The sequence below is a fragment of the Schistocerca nitens genome, chromosome 1 (assembly GCF_023898315.1).
Source record: "Schistocerca nitens isolate TAMUIC-IGC-003100 chromosome 1, iqSchNite1.1, whole genome shotgun sequence".
Lineage (NCBI taxonomy): Eukaryota > Metazoa > Arthropoda > Insecta > Orthoptera > Acrididae > Schistocerca > Schistocerca nitens.
The window spans coordinates 1,137,895,604-1,137,914,425 of NC_064614.1; the positions used below are offsets into that span (position 1 = coordinate 1,137,895,604).

Genomic DNA, 18,822 nt, shown 5'->3' on the forward strand with positions numbered 1-18,822 from the left:
CCGTTCCACAGGACTACATCCAGCATCTTTACGATCGTCTCCATGGGAGAATAGCAGCCTGCATTGCTGCGAAAGGTGGATATACACTGTACTAGTGCCGACATTGTGCATGCTCTGTTGCCTGTGTCTATGTGCCTGTGGTTCTGTCAGTGTGATCATGTGATGTATCTGACCCCAGGAATGTGTCAATAAAGTTTCCCCTTCCTGGGACAATGAATTCACGGTGTTCTTATTTCAATTTCCAGGAGTGTATATACTATGGACATCAACATATGAAACTGGAAAGCAACGTCCGCCTGTAAATTAATAACTGCGTGTAGTTTGTTCCACTATGAGGCTCAGAAGCTTTTGTGTGTGACAACAAACGTAAAGTGTAAGCAGTATAGAAATGTTTCGGTAGTGGAGAAACGTTCCTGGAATTTTCCTTACGCAGAGCTGGAGTTGCGCTCTGCAAACAATAGAGTTCGGTAGTTTAGGTACACTCCGCAAACGACGTAGTAAACGATGGAATTGCCGATAGTATTGGCAGCACTGGTAGGGACAGAAACATAAATGAACGTGTAAGAGGGAAACTGGGAGCCGAAGACTTCTCTTTGTTTTTCAGATAATTAGAATTGCACATCATTCAGTGTTAGTCCATTGATTACTTCATATACTTACAGAATATAAATAATATTTTACTAGAATGAAATACTGCAAGGTTCGCAGGAGAGCTTCTGTGAAGTTTGGAAGGTAGGAGACGAAGTACTGGCGGAATTAAAGCTGTGAGGACGGGGCGTGAGTCGTGTTTGGGTAGCTCAGTTGGTAGAACACTTGCCCGCGAAAGGCAAAGGTCCCGAGTTCGAGTCTCGGTCCAGCACACAGTTTTAATCTGCCAGGAAGTTTCAATATTTTACTAGTAGTAAAAATTAGTTGAAAGCGTAACTTCTGCGCTGTTGTACAGTCAAAGCTACTACTCTTGATGATAGTACTGTTTGCATGACAAACGTAAAAAATATATATAATTACTGTTGTTACTTTGCACTCGGTAGAGTGTTCTTCGTCACGGTCATAGGGAAGCGTTTCCATATATTTTTCTTTTGTGTTTTTTCTTTTTCTTTTAAATTTATTTAATAAATTGCATTTTCTGCGCTATATGATAAATCTGTATTGTTTTCTTTATTTTTACTACATCATTCATCTGTTTCAAGTTACAGATCAACAATTTTCGAATAAAACGTAAATTAAACTATAAATACTGCTTAAGTAACAGACAGGAGGGTAACTATGTGCAAGAAAAATGTTCAGTAGGTTAGGTAGCCGTTTATATGTTCCTTCTCAGTTTATACATGGTTCATTGGTTCTGATTTTTAGGGGAATCTTGTAGAACACTGACCGCAGATGTAAAGAAAGCGCTCGTTATGAGGTAACGCCTGATAGGCATGCAATACAGTTAACGTTCGGGTGACACGGATATGACCGTAAATGGCCAAAGCTACTATGGTAGTTTACGGTAGTTTTACGACTCTACGCAAAAGACATGTATGAAGAGAAGGCCACTGATCTGAGTGTAATGTGACCTACTCGTACTGAAGCCGTATGTAACTGCGTAAAGATAATCAGTATTCAGAGGGAGCAGAGGTGAATATCAGTATTTATTATGTATGGTCTAACATTTATACAGCGAGCAGTGCTTGGTAAAAAGTAGAAATATTGAAACCTCAGTAACTTCTTTTTCATACTTTCAGCCATGACTCAGGACGAGTCTCCGCGTTTCCAGCAATCCGGGAATTCGTTCTACACATCCATGGACACGAACGCACTGAAAACTGTCCGTATTTGATTACAGCGTCAGCATCAATACCTTCCAATTTTTTCGTCATAGCAAGAAGGAAATGTTCCTCTTGAGGTCGTCATAACATATTAGCGAATCCACAAGGAACGGGAGATATGAGCTGTAATCTGTTGCCAAAGTGGCAAGCACGGTTCTGTTAAAGCAATTGCGTAGAGTGCCCTGGGACGTGCGTGCGGAGCGGTAAACGCGCAGAGGTGGTGCGTTGGCAGCGCTGATACTAGCCACGGCTTGATCTCCAGGTCGGCATTTTCACCTTTCAGACGAGAAGGCTGCGTGGGCTGAGAAATCGTCGTGCAGGTGCATAGACAATGAAGGCTAGGCAGCGGGAGGTGTCTAGGAGGGAATAAGGTCAAGCAGAGGGGCGGGCGCAGTCTGGTGGGGGGCGGGGATTTTTGGCCCCTGCGCAGCACCTGGGCGGCGCGCGCCATGAATACGCGATGCGGCAGCACGCGCCGGCCGGGGATAAATCTGGGCGGATGGCTCCCGCGGGCCAGATTGCCGCCGCCGATGATTACGGCCGTCTGCCGCCCCCGACCATCCACCCCCGCCCCGCCCCCACTAGGCGCAGCCCCTTCTTATTGTTTGGGAGCGGCGCCGTCCGCGCAGGCCAGATCGCCACCTTATTGTAACCAGACTTCTTATCGCCCAGCCGCTGGCGACTTTCTCCCTCAGGTTCTCACGGTACTGAGCCATGATAAGAAATTTCCATTCTCAATAGCAAACACAGACGCATACATTTTTGATCGTGTCGCAGAAGGGTTATCAGAATACAGCTATTGATGCGTAAGCGACAAACTTTATAAATTTTATTATAATTATTTTCCTGGAGATTTAGCCGTGTATGTAACTACACTACTGGCCATTAAAATTGCTACACCACGAAGATGACGTGCTACGGACGCGAAATTTAACTGACGGGAAGAAGATGCTGTTATATGCAAATGATTAGCTTTTCAGAGCATCCACACAAGGCTGGCGCCGCTGGCGACACCTACAACGTGCTGACATGAGGAAACTTTCCAACCGATCTCTCATACACAAACCGGAGTTGACCGGCGTTGCCTGGTGAAACGTTGTTGTGATGCCTCGTGTAAGGAAAAGAAATGCGTGCCATCACGTTTCCGACTTTGATAAAGCTCGGATTGTAGCCTATCGCGTTGGTCGAGATCCAATGACTGTTAGCAGAATACGGAATCGGTGGGTTCAGCAGGGTAATACTGAACGCCATGCTGGATCCCAACGGCCTCGTATCACTAGCAGTCGAGATGACAGGCATGTTATCCGCATGGCTGAAACGGATCGTGCAGCCACGTCTAGATAGCTGAGTCAACAGATGGGGACGTTTGCAAGACAACAACCATCTGCACGAACAGTTCGACGACGTTTGCAGCAGCATGGACTATCAGCTTGGAGACCATGGCTGCGGTTACCCTTGACGCTGCATCACAGACAGGAGCGCCTGCGATGCTGTACTCAACGACGAACCTGGGTGCACGAATGGCAAAACGTCATTTCTTCAGATGAATCCAGGTTCTGTTTACAGTATCGTGTTGGTCGCATCCGTGTTTGGCGACATCGCAGTGAACGCACATTGGAAGCGTATATTCGTCATCGCCACACTGGCGTATCAGCCGTCGTAATGGTATGGGGTGCCATCGGTTACACGTCTCGGTCACCTCTTGTTCACACTGACGGCACTTTGAACAGTGGAGGTTACATTTTAGATGTGTTACGACCCGTAGCTCTACCCTTCATTCGATCCCTGCGAAACCCAATATTTCAGGAGGATAATACACGACCGCATGTTGCAGGCCCTGTACGGGCCTTTCTGGAAAGAGAAAATGTTCGGCTGCTGCCCTGTCGAGCACATTCTCCAGATCTCTCACCAATTGAAAACGTCTGATCAATGGTGGCCGAGCAACTAGCTCGTCACAATACGCTAGTCACTACTCTTGATGAACTTTGGTATCGTGTTGAAGCTGCATGGGCAGCTGTACCTGTACACGCCATCCAAGCTATGTTTGTCTGAATGCCCAGGCGTATCAAGGTCGTTATTACGGCCAGAGGCGGTTGTTCTGGTTACTGATTTCTTAGGATCTGTGCACCCAAATTGCGTGAAAATGTAATCACACGTCAGTTCTAGTATAATATATTTGTCCAATGAATACCCGTTTATCATCTGCATTTCTTCTTGGTGTAGCAATTTTAATGGCCAGTAGTGGTAATGAAAAGCTGGTTGTTTATTTGCTTTACGCATTTAGCTTTCTTTTATTTACAAAGGACCTTGGTGGCCTCTAACACACGTCTATTGATGTATATAATAAATGTATTACATGACGTCTCCGGATATGTCATTCTATTACAGGTTTTTCGGTATGATCTTGTAATGATAGACCAATGGTCTCACTGTGGAGGCCTTGCGTGGGTTCACGTGCTTTCATTGATTATTGATCATAATTAAGAAAAGCAAGCAGCACCTATAGATATTATAAGAATGTGTATATGTATGTATACAAGTGAATCACCTAAAATTTGCATCACATATATTGAGGAAATGGGAAGTGCTATTTATATGAGGTTTTCACAGAATGGCGGGCAACGTTAGATCACCGAAGTTAAGCGCTGTCGGGCGTGGCCGGCACTTGGACGGGTGACCATCCGGGCCGCCATGCGCTGTTGCCATTTTTCGGGATGCACTCAGCCAATTGAGGAGCTACTCGACCGAATGGTAGCGGCTCCGATTAAAGATAACCGGGAGAACTGAGGATAACACGGCGGTCGGATGGTGCCTATGGGCCTGATGACGGAGTGCTTTTTACAGAATGAATTGGTAGTCACGTCCTCATACCTTAGCCAAACGACAGATTTTAATACTACTTACAGAGCGCATTTTTTGTGCAAACATGTACTTTTTTCAATGGAACAATTTCTATTGACAGTAACAGACTAAGAAATGATAATTAAATAGACACCCTAGCTGCAAACAGGCGTTGATATACTTCACTGGGGACATGTTGAAAATGTGTGCCCCGACCGGGACTCGAACCCGGGATCTCCTGCTTACATGGCAGACGCTCTATCCATCTGAGCCACCGAGGGCACAGAGGATAGTGCGTCTGCAGGGACTTATCCCTTGCACGCTCCCCATGAGATCCACATTCCCAAGATGTCCACACCTCTACATTCGTAGTGCGCCTAATAGATGTTTGCCCATCATACTCATTACTCGTGGCAGATTAATCTACCAAGTCCCGTACGAGTTCGGGCATATCGTGTGCGTTCACACAAGAAGGTCAATGGCCGGGAAGCGATATTTTAACTACATATGACGGTAGTATCTGTTCTCGAAAGAACACATACCGTGGATGACCATGCAGCTTTGCTAGAAATGAAATGATAATTAAATAGACACCCTAGCTGCAAACAGGCGTTGATATACTTCACTGTTTGCAGCTAGGGTGTCTATTTAATTATCATTTCATTTCTAGCAAAGCTGCATGGTCATCCACGGTATGTGTTCTTTCGAGAACAGATACTACCGTCATATATAGTAACAGACTAAACCTAGGGTAAAATGGAATGTCAGTGGTGTTTGTTGCACGATTCTAGTGAGAGTTGTTCGCGAGATATCTCACTTTGGAAAGTTCCCACATCGACTCTTCTACAATACCTGTAGTAGCACACACTAAAGAACAACGCAAGTGCATACACTAGTTATGTGGACCCTGACGAATAACGAGACAATTGACCGTCACAGGTTGTGTTCAAAACGACCACCGGCAGCGGAAATACACGTCTCCATTCTGGTATGGGACGACTGGTGCACGTGTGCTAGAGTTTCAGCGAAGATGTCCGAGCAGGATGCGGTAATACGTCGTTGCATACCATCGAGTGTGATTGGTAAGTCGTTGCAGACAACTTCTTTCACCTTTCCTTACAGATAAAAAAAACTTGCAGTCGTGAAATCCGATAATGGGCCAGCCAAGGTATAGGTCCTTTGCATGCAGTTCAACTATTTGGAAACAGTTCGTGAAAACAAGGTGTAGTACTTCGTACACTATGGGCTAGACAGGAATCATGTTGACACCAGAGGTTCCTCCTAGGCTGCAGAGAACCGTCTTCTAGCAGCTGTGGAAGGTGGTCTGTTAGGAGACTGCGATACTTGTGTGTGTTGAGTGTTCCGTCTATGAAAAACGGGACTATGAGGTGATAGCTGACAATCACACACCACTTTCACTCCATGGACACTGACGTTCCACCCGACGAAGCCAACAGCTATTGTCAATAGATTAGTAGTGCATGTATGAGATATCTGACATGCTATGACCGGTAAATGTAACTTCATCACTAAGCAAGATACAGTATCGTCTCTCAATGCCTATCTACAGAAGTAAACACGGTTTTCAAAATCATTTCGCTGAAGCTTCTGATGGAGAGAGATGCGATTGCGATCAAACCAATGAAGATGGAGAATGCATAGGATACTGGTATGACTCGTGCCATTTCCTCATGCGATTGCGCGGGCACTATGGCGCGGATCAACTGCAGCAGCAGCCAGACCCTTAATTTTATCCTCTTCTGTCGTCACTTGTTTCCTTCTGTTACGCTGTCGAAGTGTTACACTAACAGTTTCACGTAAATGGTTGAAGAGATTGATAAATAATTGCCGAGGTGGTTGACACCTATTGGGATATATTGGATCATAGCGTACGAGAAGAATTTCATTCATCATACAGTCTCCATACACCATGAGCATGTCGACTTTTTCTGCATTGGTAAATCCCATCGTCCACTCACGCCCTACTGCTTGGACTGTGAGTCAGTGAGGAAACTTTTCAAAATACGATATCTCGAAACGACTCCCACTAGCATCCTGCAACAAACACCACTGACATCCTAATTTACTCTACATTTCATTTGTTAATGTCAATATTCATTATTCTATTTGAATGTTTGCACAAAAAATACGCTTTATAGGTATTACTATAATCTGTTTAGTGGCTAACAATACGAGCCGCTGACTATCAAACCATTCTATGAAAGCCGCAAATCAATAGCACTTTCCATTTCTGCAATACTTGCGTTGCACCCTGTATACAATGATGACCCAAAACCTTATGACCTCCTGCTTAATAGCTTGTTTGTCTGCCTTTGGAACGAAATACAGCGCTGATTCTGCGTATAATCGATCTGGCAGTTAGTTGGTAGGTTTGTGGAGGAATGTGGCATTACATGTCTACGCACAGGTCATGTAATTCGCGTAAATAACGTGTATCGCTGATCTGCGTACGCGGTGATGTCGCCCGATAGTGACCCAGATGGATTCCATAGGATTTACATCAAGCAGATTTGGTCGCCGAGACATCAACGTGAGTTCACTATATTGCTCCTCAAACCACAATAGAAAGGTTCTGGCTCCGAGACACGAACAATAATACTGCTGAAAGATGACATTGCCATTGGGGAAGACATCAAGCATGAAGGGACGTAGGTAGTTGGCAGCTGTCAGCGTGTCTTCCATTACTACCATAGGCCCCACGTAAGAGCATGAGAGGGCCGGCCGCGGTGGTCTCGCGGTTCTAGGCGCGCAGTCCGGAACCGTGGGACTGCTACGGTCGCAGGTTCGAATCCTGCCTCGGGCATGGATGTTTGTGATGTCCTTAGGTTAGTTAGGTTTAAGTGGTTCTAAGTTCTAGGGGACTAATGACCACAGCAGTTGAGTCCCATAGTGCTCAGAGCCATTTGAACCATTTTTTTAAGAGCATGAGAATGTCTTCCACAGCACAATACTGCTCGCACCAGCCCGCTTCCGTGGAGCACTGCATGTTTTGAGCCGCCTTTCATCTCGATTACGGCGTTTGTGAAGACGATCATCGACCTAGAGTAGCAAAAATGTGATTTGCCCGAAGAGCCGCCACGTTTCCATTGACCGACGGTTGAATCCTGATGGTCCTCTGCCTGCAGTGATCGTAACTGACGATTCCTTTTGGTCAACATGTGAACATGTGGAGGTGGATTGCTGAGGGTCAACATGTGAACATGTAGATGTGAACTGATGCGGGTCAACATGTGTACGTGTAGAGTTGGTCTGCTACTGAGCTCCGTGTACAACAACGTACGATGAACGGTGTGCTCCGAAACACTTGTGCATGCACCGGCATTGTGCTCTTTTGAGTGAAGAGTTGTGGACCCAACCACTTAGCGCCCAGTGGTAGTTTCACTGTCCTTCTACCTCTTTCCGCAGAGGATCACCACAACAGCAGCACTCGAACATTCGACCATCTTCGCCGGTTTCGAGGTACTCGTTCACAGGTTCAGCATTATAGTAATCTGTCCCTTATCAAAGTCGCTTACCTAGATGGATATCCCAATTTGCAGCTCATATATTCGCTAAAGTGCTCCGCTTACATACTTTCGTTATCGCGTCACGTGTCCGAAACGGCCCCAGGCGACATCCAACCTCGCGGTGGGCAGTGGTTAGTATGTTTTGGCCTATCGGTGTATGTACGTTGGTATATATGTATGTATTTTCCACATCTCCTTCTAAGCCACTGGACCGATTTCAAGCAAATTTGGTGTGCATATCATTTACTCTTTGAGAAAAATCATTGTGGGGACAAGAAACACGTACCTATCAACGTGGCATGAATGAGGAAGAGATAGTAGTGTAACTCACAACACGCCAGTTCGCAAACTTTATTCATACGCTCTTTCAGAATGGGGGCACTTAGTGACTTTCAACAAACTTTACACATGATTTCAAATCTTTATGAAACTTTTACTCACTGACAACCCCCACAAATTGACGAAAGGAGAAAAGAAATTATGGCTTACTGCATTTTCGCTGTTCATGCAGTCAGTCTGCAGTATCAGACAAAATAGTTTCTTTGCTACTAAATTTATCCACGACATCCACGACAAATTCTGCATAGAGTATTCACAAATACCACAGAATTCACCTGTAAAATTATATCATTGTACGATGTATTCTTCAAGACATGTGACGTCATAAGCCCTGACATACGTGATAAACTGCTGCATCATGCAAGACGTTTAAATCTATTACTACCGTAACACATTTTGCAGACAGTACACAAACATACCCCAGAATGTACCTGCCAAATTATATCATTGTACAACGCAATGTTCAGGAGATGTGACATCATAAACAATAAGCTTTTGAAAGCGCAACTACAGGACGAAATCTGCGACGGTTACAGGTGATATATGTGCATAAATACGTGTGATATATGTTAAATATACACTCCTGGAAATGGAAAAAAGAACACATTGACACCGGTGTGTCAGACCCACCATACTTGCTCCGGACACTGCGAGAGGGCTGTACAAGCAATGATCACACGCACGGCACAGCGGACACACCAGGAACCGCGGTGTTGGCCGTCGAATGGCGCTAGCTGCGCAGCATTTGTGCACCGCCGCCGTCAGTGTCAGCCAGTTTGCCGTGGCATACGGAGCTCCATCGCAGTCTTTAACACTGGTAGCATGCCGCGACAGCGTGGACGTGAACCGTATGTGCAGTTGACGGACTTTGAGCGAGGGCGTATAGTGGGCATGCGGGAGGCCGGGTGGACGTACCGCCGAATTGCTCAACACGTGGGGCGTGAGGTCTCCACAGTACATCGATGTTGTCGCCAGTGGTCGGCGGAAGGTGCACGTGCCCGTCGACCTGGGACCGGACCGCAGCGACGCACGGATGCACGCCAAGACCGTAGGATCCTACGCAGTGCCGTAGGGGACCGCACCGCCACTTCCCAGCAAATTAGGGACACTGTTGCTCCTGGGGTATCGGCGAGGACCATTCGCAACCGTCTCCATGAAGCTGGGCTACGGTCCCGCACACCGTTAGGCCATCTTCCGCTCACGCCCCAACATCGTGCAGCCCGCCTCCAGTGGTGTCGCGACAGGCGTGAATGGAGGGACGAATGGAGACGTGTCGTCTTCAGCGATGAGAGTCGCTTCTGCCTTGGTGCCAATGATGATCGTATGCGTGTTTGGCGCCGTGCAGGTGAGCGCCACAATCAGGACTGCATACGACCGAGGCACACAGGGCCAACACCCGGCATCATGGTGTGGGGAGCGATCTCCTACACTGGCCGTACACCACTGGTGATCGTCGAGGGGACACTGAATAGTGCACGGTACATCCAAACCGTCATCGAACCCATCGTTCTAACATTCCTAGACCGGCAAGGGAACTTGCTGTTCCAACAGGACAATGCACGTCCGCATGTATCCCGTGCCACCCAACGTGCTCTAGAAGGTGTAAGTCAACTACCCTGGCCAGCAAGATCTCCGGATCTGTCCCCCATTGAGCATGTTTGGGACTGGATGAAGCGTCGTCTCACGCGGTCTGCACGTCCAGCACGAACGCTGGTCCAACTGAGGCGCCAGGTGGAAATGGCATGGCAAGCCGTTCCACAGGACTACATCCAGCATCTCTACGATCGTCTCCATGGGAGAATAGCAGCCTGCATTGCTGCGAAAGGTGGATATACACTGTACTAGTGCCGACATTGTGCATGCTCTGTTGCCTGTGTCTATGTGCCTGTGGTTCTGTCAGTGTGATCATGTGATGTATCTGACCCCAGGAATGTGTCAATAAAGTTTCCCCTTCCTGGGACAATGAATTCACGGTGTTCTTATTTCAATTTCCAGGAGTGTATGTGAAATGTGAGTACTTTAGCAGAGTCGCGTGAAAAAGCTCCTTCTATGTCTCTGGATCAGTTTCAACCAAACTCGGTGTACGTATTACCTACTATCTAGAAGGAAATGCTGTTGGGATAAGAACGACCAGACTGTTACTGTGGTGGGGCTGATAACTTTGTGATGGTTACAGAAGGTAGGGGAGAAAGAGAGGACAGAGAAGGAGGACGAAATCGACACAGAGGTGGATAGAGAGATAGGGAGGAGGAAATGGACAGAGAAAGGGAAGAGGTTGAAACAGATCGAGAGAGGGGTGAGGAGAAGATGAACAGAAAGAGTGGGAGGAGGAGATAAACAGAAACACGAAGAGGAGGAAACTGTCTTAGGAGGGCGAGGAGATGAATTTAGAGAAGGGAACAGAGATGAACCTAGATGGGGGGAAGAGGAGATGGACTTAGAGGCGGGAAGGAGATGATGGGATAGAGAAGGGGTAGGAGCAGATGAACAGAGAGAGGGGGAAGAGCTAATGGACAGGAGAAGGGCAGGAGTGTTAGGGGAGGAGGGGCTGAAAAGAGGGAGAACGACGAGATGAGAGTTGGACTAACAGAGGACAGAGATAAAATATGGGCAACGCTGGTTACTCACCTAGTTTGCTATAAAAATGACAAACTGCATCAACAGTGCAGAAATTATGGGAAATCACTCGACAATTCAAAGCTTTCACTTTACAGGAAGCTAGCTTGCCACTGAATTTTAATAATAAATTAAAACTTAACTGTCTTAATAATAGAAGGATAACTCTCGCTTTTAATTTTATCAAACTAAACACCCACCAAACGTCTTGCAGCAGAATCTGGTTCAAATGGTTCAAATGGCTCTGAGCACTGTGGGACTCAACTGCTGAGGTCATTAGTCCCCTAGAGCTTAGAACTAGTTAAACCTAACTAACCTAAGGACATCACAAATATCCATGCCCGAGGCAGGATTCGAACCTGCGACCGTAGCGGTCTCGCGGTTCCAGGCTGCAGCGCCTTTAACCGCTCGGCCACTTCGGCCGGCGCAGAATCTGGTATAACACACAAAAGCTACTGACTTAAGTAAGACACAGTGCAGAGCTATGCTGCATAACCTTCTCAGTTCAAAATAGCCGTATAATAATGAATTTAATAGCTAACCCACTAGTCTCTAGTCTAACAATGAGCATAGTCAGTAACAAACGACAACCTACAGCATGCCTGTGCATGCATGCCCTTCAGCATCGATGAAACAATCTTGCAGTTTCCAGCCGTAAGTGATCTCAGTACATCAAAGGTCAGCTTACAGGTTCCGACAGCAGTCGTCCAACCTTGTTTCGTCCAGGCCTCGAGTCCGAGCACTGACTAGCTGGCGCTAGCTGTAGCCATCGTCAGTTCCATGTAGTCGCCATACGGAGTCTGACAAATTTTCTCGACTATATGACAAATATGCTCCGCAAAAGACCGGAAAAATATGAAGGAAACTTACACTTTGGCTAGTGAATGGACTTAAACAGTTCCTTCGCACCGGTTATACAAACTACATCCCGTTCCTCAAAATCACATTTCCTAGAAGCAAAAACAGAACAGAATCAATAAAACTACGAAAAATGCTGAAATCAGGCACGTCTATACATTTCCGGGCAACAGAAAAGAACCACCTGGCCTATAGAGACCTACGTGTTCCTGGTATAGGATAGGTCTTGATTGAGGAACTAAACCATTGCTTCTTTGTTCCGGGAACTGCAATCGAATTGCCAACAAAATATAGACCTACTGATTATTTCATGAAAACAAGCAGTAGCAAGGAAATATTCTGACTTAAACATGTTAATGCTAGCACAAAAAAGAACATCCGTCATGCATATCAAATCAGCCTCTAATGGACGTGATGGCATCATAGTCCTATTGATTATATCGCGACCGCTACGGTCGCAGGTTCGAATCCTGCTTCAGGCATGGATGAGTGTGACGTCCTTAGGTTAGTTAGGTGTAAGTAGTTCTAAGTTCTAGGGGACTGATGACCACAGATGTTGAGTCCCATAGTGCTCAGAACCATTTGAACCATTTTTTGATTATCTCGAACCACTCGTTGATCACAAGAGTTTTCCCTACAGACTAGGTCCGGAGCTCGTGGTCTAGTGGTTAGCGTTGCTGCCTCTGGGTCATGGGGTCCCGGGTTCGATTCCTGATTCGCGACCAGAGAGAAAAAAACTGAGCATTATTTTCTGACGGTTGTCCATAATAAGACCTGCGCCGTGACTAAATCGAATGCTTTGTACAGTGTTACGAAACCCATTCTTTTGCAACTGATCTTTGATATCGTGGATACTGGCACTGCAACGGAGTTGACGTCCTAGCCGGTCTCACAAATATTCTACTGGGGCAGATCTGCGATCTTGATAACAACGGTAGTACCTCAACATCATGCAGAGAGTGCACAGTGAGACGGTACATGTGTGTAATAGTGCTGTCCAGCTGAAAAATGGCACCACGATACTATCGCATGACAGGTAATACTTGAAGACGCATGACGTGTGTGACGTACCGTTGCGCTGTCAGAGTTCCCTCAATCACTGCCAGAGGTTGCCTGAGGCCGTAACCCATCACATAGGACTAACACGGCTGTGTTGCACTACAATGTTGGAAGAGTAAAACCTCTCTCGAGATCACCGCTGTACTCGCCGACGATGGCTAAATGGGTCGTGCAGAATTGTGGTTCATCGCTAAACATTTATTAGCAGTCAACGCTTCCTGGTCGACGTACCATTCCAAACGTAGCCTTTCGCGTTGTGGTGTTAGCGGCAGCCTACGCATGGGACGGTAATTCTGTACTCCAGATGCAACTACTCTTCAACCAATACTCTATTACTTGTTCTCGGATGGCAGACGCACATAAGAAGGGGTTAGATGTGCGTTGTGCTCAATATGATTATAGGCCTATATCGTTGTCGTCAGTTTGTTCTAGAATTACAATGCAGGTTTTATGCTCAAGAGTTATGACGTTTTTGGAGAAAGATAACCTCCACTGTAAGAATCAACGCGGATTCCACAAATAATCTTGTGAAATTCAGCTCCCTCTGTTCCTCCACGAGATCCATAGCGCGTTAGACAAGGACGCTCAGATTAATCCCTTGTTCTTTGACTTCAAGAAAGCATTTGATGCATTCCTACGCTGCTGTTTAGTGGAAACACTACGAGTTTACAGAGTACCGGACGAGATTTGCTACTGAATTTAAGAGTACCTTACAGAGGGAACTCAACACGTTGTTCTTAACGTAACAAAAACAACCAGATGTAAAGATAATTTTAGGAATAATTCGAGTAAGTGTGACAGGACCGTTACTGTTTACAGCGTATATAAATGGTTTAACAGAAAGAATCGAAAGCTCTTTAAGATTGTTCGCAGATGATGTGGAAGTCTAGAAGAAACTAGCGACGCCAGAACACAGGAGGCCTGTCCATGTGCAGGATGACCTACAGAGAACTGATGAACGGTGCAGGCAGTAGCAGTTGACACTGAACGTAAATAAATGTAACATATTGCGCATACATAGAAAAAGAAATCCACTGTTGTACAACTCGAGTGTTGATGACAAATTATTAGAAACAATATGTACTATAAAATACCTAGGAATAAACACTCAGAGCGGAATTATGTGGAATGACCACATAAAACAAATAACAGGAAAACCAGAAGCCAGACTCAGTTTCATAGGAAGAATCTAAAGGAAATGTAACTCATTCACGAAAGAAGTAGCTTAAGAGGAAGCTTCTTTGATCGATTTTTGATTAGTGTTCATCAGTCCTGGATTCTCACCACATAGGACAGGTAGAAGAAATAGAGAACGTCCAGCGAAGGGCGGCGCTTTTCGTCACGGGATCGTTTGGTCGGTGCGAGAACAGAGATACTCAACAAACTCCATTGGCAGACGCTGCACAAAGAGGCGTTGTGCATCACAGAGAGGATTGCTTTTGAAATTTCGAGAGACATTCCGGGAAGAGTTGGACAACATTTTACTTCCTCTCACATACATGTGGCCCAATGACCACAACAAGAAAATTCGAGAAAGTAGAGCTAATATAGAGCCTTTCTGACAAACATTCTTCCAAAGGGCCATTCGCAAATGAAACAGGGAAGGGGAGAATGAGTTAGTGGTATCAGAAATACCCTCCATCACACACTGTTTGGTGGTTTTCGGAGTACTGATGGAGATGTATATGTATATGCAGACGAGTGTGGCTGCCCTCAAGTTCTCATGCAGTCGAATTTCGGGCCAGTGCCACACCCAAACATCTCACGTATCTGGATATTGCACAATTGGATCAGCTGGCCAAGTTAAGTCCCACGAAGGCGCCTCCTTCTAACTTGACATTGTTTACGATCCTTATATACCTTACTAGTCCAGCAATAACACTAGCGCTCAGTGGTGGCCGTTCTATCTGTCACAGAGAACTCAATCTTTAATCGGTTACGCATTCCCCGGTGGGGTGCACGTGGACGAATCTACATTGACATCTGGCCAACGTTGTGCGTGCTTCACTTTTTTATCAGGCAGTTTACACTGTATCGGTTACTGTAGCTGAGTGGCCAGCGTAGATGGCCGCCAGTCGGAGCATCCGGGTTCGATTTCCGGCCCTGTCAAGTGTTTATGCTTGATGGGAGGGCTGGTGCGGAGGATACTCAGCTTCGCGATACCATCTGAGAAGCTACTTGATCGAGCAGACTGGAAAGTTTACAAAACGGCCGACAGAGCATGTTCTGGCCACATTGTACTCCATACTGCATCCGCGTGACGCTATAAGGCAGAGGATAACACGGCGACCCCCAACATCCTCTGGTACTTCACGGCCTGGCGAGGAGACCGTTTAGAGTACATGGAGAACATTACAGGTCCTGATATGCTTCGTTGGAGTACACCCGGAATTCCTTTAGTTTCTGTGAAACATTCGCTATCCAGCACAACGCACTGGGTTCTCTTTATGAAATATTCTTCGAGCCAGTCACATATTTGCAGGGATGCATTTCTTTCTCGCGTAAAACTATGCTACTGTGTATTTCTTTGATTCTCTATCTTTTTATAATTTGCTACTTGCAACTCCCCCATGAACAATAGGTGATCATAGGACAGTGAACGTTTGTGGAAACATTTGTAAGGGCATGCCGAAGAAGAATGACGAATAAACCATCGAAACAAACTCATTTTAATTTCCCCTTGAGACGGTAAAATTTGTTAAATGCGGACCATATTTACGTTACACATTGCAAACGTTGCTCAGTGCGACGAACACCTTCATCCATAACAGCCTGTAACCACACGAGAGACTGCTCTACTACTGTCCGAAACAAAGATGGAACGTAGAGTGTTCAACTGTCGTGAGACAGCTTGTACACTGCTTGAAGATTGCACAATGAGTCCAGCATTCTCAGCAACAGTAATATCGTCAACAATCTGCGGTGCAACTGGGCATCGGCCTCTCCCAGGAGCAATTCCCTGTTACTGATGAAGTATTAATAATCATTACAGTTAGCATAAGTAATTTGGCATCCACTACAGCATATAGGGCACAACTGTAACTAAATCCTTAGTCACAGACTGAAGAGGCAGACACCTGCTGAAGTGCAATAAAGAACTGTACATAATTGTATCTGAAAAATGGACCAGCATGCATAACTAGTCGTTCAGTGTTTAAATTTGCTTGTGACAAAGTTAAATATTTGTGTCGTGTTAGATAGTTTTATCTATTATACGGTACTAATGTATTTATTGAAAACGGAAAGCAAGCTCTGTAATTTGCATATCAGGAGATATCTCTAATCTAAAATCTACGTATATTCATATAAGGTGCCTACAGTCATAATCCGCTGAAAAACTACCTTTCTGCCATGACTGGTTATAGACGAAACAGAGATTCACATACACACGCTCTATTCTGACGACTGACCTAATCGCCACAACATCAAATATTATGTGGGAAACTGATTTATAGAGACAGCTGAACAACCAGTACATACAAACGACCTCCGAAGTGGATAATTGTTTTTCGTGTTTAGTGTTGCTAATATGACTGGCAGGGTATGTAAGGGACGTAAACAGCGTCAGATGCTGATTAATCACTGTGAAGGACAAAGAGACATCCTGCACTCGTGTGAGACAGAAGTTTCCATTTGTCCAGATGCTCGAATCGTGCATTATTCAAATATGTGGAGCACCTTTATGTGAAAGGTTTTGAGCAACATGCGAGTGTGGGGGCAGCCCTACTCGTCGTCAAGGTTTCGGTCGACGACGTCTCATAATCACAAGGGAGAATCGACGTACTTTGCACCAAGCACATCATGACTCTTTCCGGCGGCCTGAGTGGCCGAGCGGTTCTAGGCGCTTCAGTGTGGAACCGCGAGACCGCTACGGTCGCAGGTTCGAATCCTGCCTCGGGCATGGATGTGTGTGATGTCCTTAGGTTAGTTAGGTTTAAGTAGTTCTAAGCCCTAGGGGACTGATGACCTCAGAAGTTAAGTCCCATAGTGCTCAGAGCCATTTGAATCATGACTCTTTCCCATGTGCGCCTACTGTCCGAGAACGAGTAATGGCGTCCTTGAAACGTTCTGTGTAATTCCGCACCAATGGTTGGAGAGCAGGAGCATTCCGAGTAGGGAATTGTCGTTCCATGCGTAGCCTGCTGTTAACATCACAACAGAAATGGCTACATGTAGCGTAGTGCCATGACCGGAAAGCTTTGGCTGCTAATTAATGTCTTTGCAATGTGTTTAGCAATGGATAGCGGGTTTGCACTATTCCAGATAAGCATCGTTGTAAAGAATAGCGGCGACCTCGGGAGAAGTATTCTTCCTATACTTTGGAGAGGCGCAGTGATGATGTTCCTAACGTAATGATGTGGGGAACCAGCAAGTATAAGGTCAAACCACGGCTGGTAATGATTGAGGAAACTCTGATAACAGAAAGCTACGTGACGGGCACCCTACATCCTCGTGTGTTGCCTCCCATGTCATTGTATCGTGGTGCCATTCTTAAATACGACAGCGGTCATCCATACATGACTATGAGCTGTGTGCGCGATGTTGAGATACTCCTGTTGCTAGGAAGGTCCCCAGCTCTGTTCCCGATATAACATATGTGAGGTCCAATGGGTCTAACCCGGACTTCATATATATTCTATTAGCAGTATCCAGGATATGAAGGACGCGTTACAACAGGTACGGGCCAGCTTGCCGCAGGAGAGGATTCAACAGCCGTATGGTACCCTCCCCTGATGAATCGTTGCATGTACCAACCCAGAGGGGTGTAACATAATACTGCCAAGTGGGCTCACACTCGAAATTCGTTCTAAATTATACTCGATTTTATAATAATTGAAACAACTTCACACACCTTCACAATTCGTGAAGTTCCATTTCGTTTCCTCCTCTCTTTGTCTTTGTCAGACAGCGTGTGTATAAATCGTACATCAACAAGTACCTGGTAAACAATAGACACAGGTAATACATTACGCTAAAGAGTTTCATAGATATTTAGTTAACTAGAGGATTGTGTGCAACGATACTATATTGTAGTCTTTCATATTATAAATAAAATGTTGCCATTCCCTCAAAGCTTTTTGCTTGAATTGACAATTTGAAATTATAATACCTCATTGCGTGGAAACTACCTCACTATCTCTTTACGGTGTTTTAAGACTGAAAACAAACTGAAAATAAACGTCTGCACATGTTTCGTAATTTGGTTTGGTGTCTCTCGCAGAAATAACTTGTGACTAAATTCTTCTCATCTGTTGGATCTGGGCTGAGTTTTATTATTTCCGCAAAGAGTCCAATAGTACGCGGCAAACTCGCAGAGCCGGAAAGCATTAGGTGATACTACGGAGGGGAAATGATAGTCTATAGCAGTGGTGAATGTTGAAGAGATCTAAGAAAGCGTTCCTGATCCATGGAAAATTGGAGGTTCGATAGTATCAGATAAGGAGAATTACAATCGTTTAACGTTGTCCACAGAAGTTCATTGGTTATCAAAGGGTACTTGCCTTGAAGGATTTTATGACCTCTTTCAGTCACTTATGACGCTTTCTGAAAATAAAGACGATACCATATGAAGGTAAGTATTGAAATTTTAGGCTGAAAACGCTTAATTAACAGATAGATATAATAAATTTAACGAAATGAATCTACTGCTAAAAGGAGATGATTCGAATTTGGTCAAAGGAGAAGTACCTATTCCCAAATTCATTACAAGACTTGCCTCGTAAAAACAAAGTTCAGGTTGGAGACAGGTATATCGTTTATCCAAATCTTTC

General features: G+C 45.4%; 1 non-coding gene across 1 annotated transcript; it reads right to left on the minus strand.

Annotated features, from left to right (window-relative positions):
- Window positions 1-4,859: 4,859 nt before the first annotated feature.
- On the minus strand, window positions 4,860-4,934 carry Trnat-ugu (transfer RNA threonine (anticodon UGU)). Its single transcript has one exon. It is a non-coding gene; the product is annotated as a tRNA-Thr (tRNA).
- Between the last annotated feature and the right edge of the window lie 13,888 nt (window positions 4,935-18,822).